Source organism: Marmota marmota, unplaced genomic scaffold (genome assembly GCF_001458135.2).
Source record: "Marmota marmota marmota unplaced genomic scaffold, marMar, whole genome shotgun sequence".
NCBI lineage: Eukaryota > Metazoa > Chordata > Mammalia > Rodentia > Sciuridae > Marmota > Marmota marmota.
The window spans coordinates 4396654-4405051 of record NW_026000048.1 but is presented as its reverse complement, the minus strand read 5'-3'; the positions used below and the strand labels follow the sequence as shown (position 1 = coordinate 4405051).

The following is an 8398-nucleotide window of genomic DNA, read 5'->3' as shown; positions in this document are numbered from 1 at the left end:
TTGATAGTTCTGGTGGTTGGAAAGGTGCAGGAGGAGGTCTTAATCACCACATTAGCACTAAAAATCCCCCAGAGGATCAGCCGGTGTCTAGCCAACCCCGTCCTTCATCATGGAGATCATAAAACTGAGTAATGTCATCATGATGTAGACGTTCAGAGGAGCTTCTACCAAATCATGATAGCAGATGCATTTTCACATTTTTAAGATGCTTCTTGGCAACCATATTATATAACAGGTGTGGCTGTTATAAACATGATAATTAACTTTGGTCAATTATTTTAAATTCTAGAAGATCTATTCCATTTTTAATTATAAAGCCATTTTTATTTTGTAGTTATATAACCATAGAATTGAAAGCCAGGAAACAGAAGAAAACCTCACAATTTCACAACCCTACAAAGTAAACTACATGTTAATCCAGAAAAGTTTTTTCTGCATATTTTGTTAAAATATAAATGCATATCAATTCCTACAGTACAGCTCTCATTAGGGGGTTCCAGCCACTATTAACCTCTTATACTTTCGGGTCTATGTAGCATGGTGTCTTCCTGAGCATGTATCTACACTAAAGACCTTACACCAGTGCATGTGTTCATTAGCTGTCAACCCAGACAGGAAACTCAACCTTCTGCCAACTTCCTGCCTCCTCTTCTCCCCAAGCACACACCATCAAGTACACAGACATTGATTTTCATAGATTTGGTATTTGCGAATCGTGCCATTTTGTAAGCTACCCAAAGTGAAGCTCTTTAAAGGTAAGATTTTAAGCATCAAGATCAGAAGAATTGTAGCTTTATAATTACTCAAAAACCTTGCCATATCTTTCTTTCTTTGATTTTTGGATTCTTGACTTTTTTTTCTGTATGAATTTGTTTATGCCTGCAAATTCAAATGACTTTTTTTCTCTCTCTCTCCCCTCCTCCCTCCCTTTCTCTCTTCTTTTCTTCCTCAGTCCCTCCTTTTCTTTCTTCTCCCTCCCTCCCTTTGTCTCTTCCTTCCTTCCTTTCATCTCTCCTTCTTCTTTAATAAAGCAACATATGCCTTCATTTCATTAGTAAGTTTATAATTTATTTCACAGTATCTACTTCAAAATATTTCCTTGGAGGTTTTTAATTTCCTACTCGAATATGATCCAACTATTTTCTCATTCTGACACAGAGTTAAATCTTATTTTTTTTTTAATCTTTCACTCTTAGGTTATATCCATGATTTCTTGAATCACCATTTGTTCTTCATTTTTAAATGTTTTGTTGTTTTTGTAATTGATTCTTTCTGGATCAGTCTATGGAGGGTGCAACCAACTCTGACCTGCAGGTGACCTGCAGGAAACTCTGGTTTGATTTGGGTTACCTGAAGTTTTCTTGACTTCCTTTAATGGAAATATGTACACTCTCCTTTTTCCTCCAGGTGCTACCAACTTTTGTTGTTGTTGTTTTATGCTGGCCAGTTTCATATTTTATTTTATTTTGTTATGCTGGGGATCAAACTCAGGACCTTGTGCATACAAGGCAAGCACTCTACCAACTAAGCTCTATCCCCAGACTGAGTTTCATATTTTAATGCTGTTACCATAGGTGTGTCCATTTGCAATATCACATCTTACCTTCTCATATGATTCATATTGAGATTACAGAACCGTAGATTCAGTGACTTCCCCTCAAACATTGACACAAGTGTCTGCTGACTTCTGGCACTCCTTCACTATTGCTAATGAGCAACCAGAAGCTGCAGTCAGTCTGAGTTTCCTTTTGTAAGTAATGTGAATTTCACTCTCTGGTAGCTTTCCACTATCCCTCTGGTAATCTTTATCCTCGGTGAGAAAAAACTCAAGAAGTTCTCTCTTTGTGTCTGTCCTTTTTCATTATCAAATCAGCATAGTTTAATCTAAAGATTAAACTTTAATCTAAAGATTAAACTAACTTTCTTCAGATCCAGAACATTCTACTGTATTTTGTTAGTTTTTCCCTCAATTCCCTGGGTCCTTGGATCTTTGCACTGCATTCCTACTGACTTATTTATTGACATAGTCTCTCATCACATATTTTGAATTTCTTTATCTTTTGTACAAAAGTTGAAAGATTTGACTATTTCTTCAATCTCTTCAGTGAAATTTTACTTTTTTTTATTTCTGAAGCGTACTTTATTAAAAATCCCAAAATTTCAAATGGAAATTTCTCCATATTCACATAGAAGGGGCTTAGGTGTTATCACTTCTTTCCACATGATATGAAACAAAGCTGAAATAATGTGAAAACCCATGACTCTTCTTGGTTCCATCAGAGAACTGAGGTCACAAGGCAAATTAGAGACCCAAAAAATGATGACAGAGAGGTAGACTTGAGCAATCCCAACTTACTATGGGTAAGATAACTTCTAAACTAGAACTGAGGTGGGAAACCTGAACTACAATTGATGAATTTCTGGAAGCTTATTGTGAATGAGTATGAGAAACAGAAGCTCCATGGATGGAATCTTCTGGGGGCCCTCACACTCTCATGAGTTTTGTTTCTAGGAGCTCTACCAGTAAAGATTAGAGAACATATCCCACCCAACACTATGTCTGGAAAGGTGGGGGGGGGTGCCATTTTGAAATATGCTGGAGGATCCTGTTCTTCACAATGATGCTCTCAGAAAAAACCTGTTTGAGCAGAGCATAAACTACTAGTGTTTTAGCAGGGACCAAACTACCTGGGAGAAGAAAAATACTCAACTCCAGCTTCTTCTAACTTTGCTGTCTAACACAAGGGGTAGAGAGACTTAGAATCATTTTTGAAGGACACAGCCCAGGGACACAAGCTCACTAAAAACTAAGACCCAATCATAGGACTATAGGACTACAGAACATGTCTCTTTCCCTGCTACCTTACCACTACATCAACAGAGCTCTTGTATGATAACAGAAAGATAAAACAAAAAGAATGGGGAGTCTCAGATACGATTTTTTTTTATTGGTTGTTCAAAACATTACAAAGCTCATGATATATCATCTTTCATACATTTGACTCAGTTGGGTTATGAACTCCCATTTTTACCCCAAATACAAATTGCAGAATCACATCGGTTACACACTCACATTTTTACATAATGGCATATTAGTGACTGTTGTATTCTGCTACCTTTCCTTTCCCCTACTATCCCCCCTCCCCTCCCTCAGATATGATTTAATAAGTAGTCTTGCAGAAAACTCAAAGACAGCAAGGAGACAAAAACAAGGGCACCAGAGGAAATTTAAGCCTCTGATGCAAGTAGAGCAAATGGTAAAGACAGACTAAACCCTGGCCAGAGAAGCAAAACCTTCACCGCAAGGACCTGCTTTGTTTAATTTCTTTCACTCAGAACATCAGGTACAAGGCAGGTTAAAAGATAAAAGAACGGTTTGAGGAGACAGAGCAAACATCAGAACAAGTTAGAGAAATGGCAGAGAGATTTAAAATTTCAGAACAGAAATTTAATAACTCTGACTAATATGTAAAGAAATCGAAATGAAAGAGTGGGTAAAACAGGTAGTAAAAGATGGATATTATAAGAAAGAAAGAGAAGAAAATGCTAGAATTGAAAGTTACCATAACAAGAAAGAAGAGTGTCATGGATAGACTTTTAAATACACTGGATATAACTAAGAAAAGTATTAGTGAACTTGACAAAATATCAAAAGTTAACATTAAATTAAATTTTCTTCTTTACTTTTTATTGTTTCTTTTTAGTCATACATAAGAATAAATTTTGACATAATTATAAAAGCATGGAGTATAATTTGTTTTAATTCATTCCCCAGTACTTCCTATTCCTCTCCCCTCCTCCTTCTCCCTATTCTCTTCCCTCTATTCTACTGATGTTTCTGCTATTTACTTATAGTTGTTTTATTAGTGTCTTATGCATGCACTTGATGGTGAGATTTACTATGGTATATTCACATATATACATAGGAAAGTTAGGTGAAGAAAACAATGGAAAAAAAATCACAGAATAACCAAGAACTGTGTAACACTTCCAAAAATATATAACATATGCATAATGAAAATTCCAGAAGCACAAAAATAAACAATCAAAGCAAGGAATAGAAGAAATATTTGAAACAATAATGACTGAGAATTTTTCAACATTAGTGATAGATACAAAACCACAGATCCAGGAAGCTCAGAGAATCATAATCAGCATACATATACTATTAGGTGTATTAAATTCAAACTGCAGAAAAATTTGAAAGCCGGAAAACTTGTCTATACAGGAACAAGTGTAAGAAGTACTTTGGATTTTTTTAAGACCAGGCAAGCAAGAAGAAAGTGGAATGAACTTTTTTAAAATGATGAAAGAAAATATCCAACAACTTAGAATTCTATATTCAGTGAAATTATATTTTAAAAGTTAAGGGAAAATGAAGAATTTCTCAGAAAAATGAAAATTTAACAAATTTATTGCCAGTAGAACGACTTTATGATGAATGTCAAAGAAAATTCTTCAGAGTGATGGAATTTATGTACTTCAAAGTCTTGGATGTGCATAAAGAAAGTTTGAAGACAGGCTCAAATAAAGATAGAATAAAATTAATTTCTCATTAGGATATTAATTATTGACTGAAAGTTTATTAGTCATTAACAACTTATTTAGTAGATCTATAGACCTATTCAGATTATTAATTTCTCCTTATATATTTGTATGTTTTAAGGAATCGGTCCCTTTTATCTATTTTATCAAATTGTGGGCATACAATTATTCATATTATTCTATTATTGTTCTTTTAAAGCCTATGAAATTAATAGTCATGTTGTCTCTTTTATTTCTGTTATGAGAAGTTTGAATTTTCTCTTTTTTTGTTAATTTGGCTACAAGTTTATAGTTAAAATTCATCTCTTTGAAAGTCCATTTTGATTTTATTGACTTTTTTTCTGTTGTTTGTGTTATCAGTTTCATTGATTTCTGCTCAAATTTTATTATTTTCCCCCTTAGGTTTACTTTTGATTTAATTTGTTCATATTTTTTTCTGTTTTCCTAAGGCAGAAGCAACATTATTGATGTTAGATGCCACTTTTCCTCTTTGCATTCAATGCTGTAAATTTCCCTCTGAGCACTGCTTTCAGTCTAACCAACAAATTTTGATAAGTTGAATTTTGATTTTATTTCAGCTCTTCTCAGACTTCTTTAACCTAGAGGAGCAAGGATAAACATTTAAGAATATGTTTAATTTAGAACTATGTTTTAAATTTGTACTGGGGCTTTCCAATTATTTTTCTTCATTAGGGTAAGTAGTTACTTGAGAACAGTCCATACTGTTACATAATTATACATAGTATAAGAGTAACACAAAACCACTATCAGTGCTAAAACCACTAACAGTATTCTACTAATTACAAAAAAAAATCATAATAGGTTAAAAATCATGTACATAATCTACTGCTATTAAAATTTAAAATTCCGCAGATTCCTTTGGAATTTTACATTCTTTTTATTGGAATTTGTTCATTTCATAGTAATACTAAAGATATAAATTAAGATTATTTTAAGCCTTTATTCTGTTCTATCATTTTATCTTTTTTCTCATCCTTAAAATAATTTATGGACAGCCACTGGTGTTTTTCTCATATCCTGTCGTCCTTGGCTGTCTGCTTACATTTATGAATGAAGAACTACATCAATTACAGAAGGCTGCTCAGAATTAATTTCTTTTGGCAACCATGGAATTCTATTTCTTCATCTCACTTGAGTAAACAAGTTGATCACAACCTCTAAACGAGAAGCTTTGATAGATCCTAAGACACACATCTAAGAAGCAGGCAGGAAATCGGGGGTATTTTTATCTCTATTCTTGACAGAATGAGGAAAACTTGACTCTGGGCATCAACATTGACAAGTAGCAAACCTAACTCTTCATGTGTCTAGTTCACATCACACTTAACCCTGAGAAAAGAGCCACCACAGAAAGGCTCTGTGTGTGTGTATGTGTGTGTGTATAGGTGTGCGTGCACATGTGTGCGTGCACATGTGTGTGAAGACATGCAACTCATGGTCTTGCAATCCATGATGTTGATCTCCCTCTCTTCCCATTCTCATTTCCCATATGATTTTGCAACAAGATTAGGTTCTTAAAAACACTTCAGAAGTGAGAGGCTTGCACCTCCTCTAACACTATTTTCTATGCACACTCCAGGTATGAATAACACTGATTTATGTGTAAATGATTCAAAATGTCTCTCATTTTCTACATATTTATCAGTACTTCTGACCTGATGCAGGATCACTTCCCTCTCTCAGATCTCTTATAAATAAACTTGTACTTATTTACTTATTTATAAACTTATACATTACTTTTTTGGAAGAAAATAAAACATAAATTATGTCTTCAGTCTGCTATCTTGAACTTGAAGAATCACACAACCTTTCCACAAGCATTAAATATATTAAATATACCCTATTTTTAATGATATCTTAATATTCCATTTCGTAAGGGTTCCATCATTTATTTATTTCCTGATTTTGTTTATTTATTATCTTCTCATGTTTTGCTCTTAAACATGAAATAATGAATTTATTTTTTTGTTATTCAAGTAGTATCTGCCTTCATTTAAATTACTTTCTTTGGACCAATTCCCAGAAGTAGGATTACTGAGTCAAAGGAGATATTTATTTTTATGACTCAAATGGTTTTCCCAAGGAGTTATGCCAACTTACAATGACACCAATAATAAATGAGAATAATAGTTTCAATGCACTTTTTCATGTTTGGTCTTTAAAACTATTTTAAGTATTTGCTTTCCAATGACTTTTAAACTTACTCTTCCTTAATTAGTTTGTAAAGCCACTAATTATTGCTTTTGCCTGCTTAATTAGTAAAATAAATGGTTTAAAACAGTAATCCTTTCGATTTCTTTTTTTTAATTAAAGCAAGACTTGATTCACATTCTTTTGATTTTAATGCATTCACATTTAGCTAATGAATTAAGAAAAATTAGTTCCTACATTGTAATCAATAATTTCACCTTTCTTTACTTCTCAACTAAATCCAGCATTCCATTTTCACTACCAGTAAATTACTTTTTAGCTGAGCAGCAAGGCTTCCTCTTGCCTATATAATTATAACAAACACAGAAGAACAACACACTGCTTGATTTTAAAAGGTAAGAAATTCCTTTTAAAAGTAATCAACTTTAGGAACTTACCCACTATTGTTTGAATCCAAGAAAAAATTGGTTAAAGAAGATTTCTTTTGGCATCTTTTGCAAATATTGTCATCTGCATAGTGGAAATTGGTTCCAAGACCCCTATGGATACCAAAAATATGCAAGATACTCAAGTTCCCCATATAAAAAGTCATTGTATTGTACATAACCTGCATATCTTATTCTTTATACTTTTAATCACCTCTTTATTATATATAATATCTAATTTTTAAAAAGTCATAAAATAGTTGTTTCATTGTATTTTTAGGGAATAATTGCAAGAAAAAAACATTGTGTATGTGTCCAGTAAAGATGCAACTCTTCAAATATTACTGATCCACTGTTGGTAGAATATATGGATGCAAAACTCATTAGATATAAAGACCATGTCATTTTCAAAACAATCTAGTAAGGTATTTTTTTAATTTTCTTTTTTCTTTTTAGTTATTCATGACAGTAGAATATAATTTGACATATTTATGCAAACATAGAGTACATCTTATTCTAATTTTACTTAATAGCAAATAAGAAACAACAAACTAGAAAAGTTGCTTGAATTTAAATTTTGTTAAGAGGACCCTTAGTATAAAAACTGATGGTTTCTAGCCAAGGGTGAATATATATATATATATATATATATATATACTCTAATGTCTGGGAATATTCAATTCTGTTACAGAAAATAGAAGTGGTATTGTAACCCTCATAAGACATGCTAAGTGTTGATAAGGAAGTCAGTAACTGTAGGACTTATTAACCACAGATAAAGTAAGTAGGTCTTAGGTGGGCTAAACACAGATAGGGAGAGACAGAACTAAGAAACACCTAGTTTTCACAAAGCACTAAATGTACATGGGGCAGTAGGGGGATCTCATCATGATACACGGAATACACACGAGACATATGACACTCCATATTCATGATGTCTGGAATTAGCCACCCATTGGTGACACCCATTCAGATTCCAAGTGCCCTCTGCTAGATAAAATCCACAGCTGCTCATCAGGCTAATTGGTGAGACACAGCTCTAGCCAGCTTGTGTTTCTTATGTTTCTCCTGCAAAATCAGGGTCTGTGTTGGTTCCTAGCATCCTATATCCCCTGGGCATTTTTTCTCCTCTTTGGTCCTGGTAGCTGCAGTACCATCAGACAAAGCTGATGGAGCCGCTGTAAGGATCTATTGTATGATCCAAGTGTCCAGTGGTGCGGACCCCCTGCCTGGCTTGTACCTGACCCCATCTCTCT

General features: G+C 33.7%; 1 long non-coding RNA gene across 1 annotated transcript in view; it reads left to right on the top strand.

Moving 5' to 3' along the window:
* The first annotated feature begins 635 nt into the window (after nt 1–635).
* Nucleotides 636–8398, top strand: part of LOC125619547 — a 9299-nt gene continuing 1536 nt past the window's right edge. Inside the window, exons 1-2 of the long non-coding RNA XR_007351077.1 lie at nt 636–755; nt 7423–7567. This is a non-coding gene — a long non-coding RNA (uncharacterized LOC125619547). The remainder of the gene's footprint in view (nt 756–7422; nt 7568–8398) is intronic.